The sequence below is a fragment of the Rhyacophila brunnea genome, unplaced genomic scaffold, assembly GCF_057557595.1.
Source record: "Rhyacophila brunnea isolate RB1 unplaced genomic scaffold, BYU_Rbru_1.0 scaffold_28, whole genome shotgun sequence".
Classification (NCBI taxonomy): Eukaryota; Metazoa; Arthropoda; class Insecta; order Trichoptera; family Rhyacophilidae; genus Rhyacophila; species Rhyacophila brunnea.
This window is the reverse complement of record NW_028232945.1, coordinates 69,283-70,876: the sequence shown is the minus strand read 5'-3', so window position 1 is coordinate 70,876 and position 1,594 is coordinate 69,283. Positions and strand designations below refer to the sequence as shown.

The following is a 1,594-nucleotide window of genomic DNA, read 5'->3' as shown; positions in this document are numbered from 1 at the left end:
AACAAATCATTATAATTTAAAATTTTAGTCGAAATATTTACCCTTTAAACCATTGTTACGTCCGTTTTATTGCTAAATGAATTTTTTAAATAAACTATAAGGCTGTTACTTTGTGAAATAAAATAAAATAGTTAGATAGTATTGGGTTGAATTAAAGTTACACGATAGAAAAAATACCTTCACACCTTTATTATCATTAGATTTAATCACCAAACTAGCAATAGAAAAAGTTTTCGATGCTTTCTGGAAGTTCTGAATCTTTCTCTTCAGTAAATTCGATTGAAAAGTTATGAGAATATTCTTTTGAATCAACGATATTTCCATTTAACTTTGATATTCCTTCAGTATTTTCCAAATCAAACATTTTCTTCCATTGCTTATGACCATCCCTAATAATTTTCATAGCAAACTCAGCATCCATAAATTTGCCGTCCAAAGCAAATTGATTTTCGTTTTTTCCATCCGCTTTTTTGTAATCTCTAAACCAATTCTGGGATTTCTCAAGTAAACCCGGAAAAACATTTTCCACATCTTCTATTCCATTGATTTTAGAGGAATATGAATCATTAATATCAATGACCAATATTTTCCAATCACACTCATTATCGTCAAGAAGTGCAAGACATCCAAGAACTTTAGCCTCATAAACTTCACCTATCATCTTTTGCTTACTTCCAATTTCAATGATGTCTATCGGATCATTATCTCCAATTGCATTTGTATATTCATCTTCTACGCCAGGATTTTCCCATGTCTGTGGAATAGCTCCATAGTTCCAAATATATCCCTTGCATGGAAAAAGATTGGCCACAAAACGTGGTTTATTTTTTTTGACATCTTGAACTATTGGATTCATCGGTTTGTCTTTTGACATTTCGAACTTTGCATTTTCAAAACGTGGTATTTCATTAAAGACTCTGATAATGTTTGAGTCATCTTGAATGTTTGGTGAAATGTCATGGAAAGGTGAAATTATTCTTCCGTCTTCCTTAATATAGACGGAATAAGATATTGAATATTTGCTTCCTGTTTGAACTGTACTAAACATTTTAAGGGCAATCGATTAAGTTTGTTTTAAATATTATTATGATAATAAAATTAATAGTTTAACTAAATAACAAAATTTAATATTATTTAAATATGATCTGTACATTTAAAGGATCTCCGATAAATTGTTTTTAAAAAAATATTGTGATAATAGAATTAATGGGTAGGCCAAATCGCTTATAATATATTTCAGAAATATGATGCATTTATTAAAACTAATATTCTGCTGACTTTTTTTTTATAAAAACTATTCTGATAATATTTTAAAATAAATCACTGAATTAATATTCCGAAACAAATACATTATGTCATATTATCCAAAAGAAATCAAATTTAAAAACCTAATACAGACACAAATCAAAACTATAAAACATACATTAACAATTCAACAGATTGGTCTAGAGGGAAAGTATGGTCGAAAATATAAAATTCTAAAAGCATGGATAGGATGTGCTCGTGGGTAATAATCAAGTTACGCTCAAAGAAGAAGAAAAATTTAAACAGTTAGATATATCAACAGATATAATAATCATATACCATACAGTTT

General features: G+C 28.2%; 1 pseudogene; it reads right to left on the bottom strand.

Moving 5' to 3' along the window:
• Positions 1–214: 214 nt before the first annotated feature.
• LOC147068678 (uncharacterized) lies at positions 215–1,048 on the bottom strand (annotated as a pseudogene).
• Between the last annotated feature and the right edge of the window lie 546 nt (positions 1,049–1,594).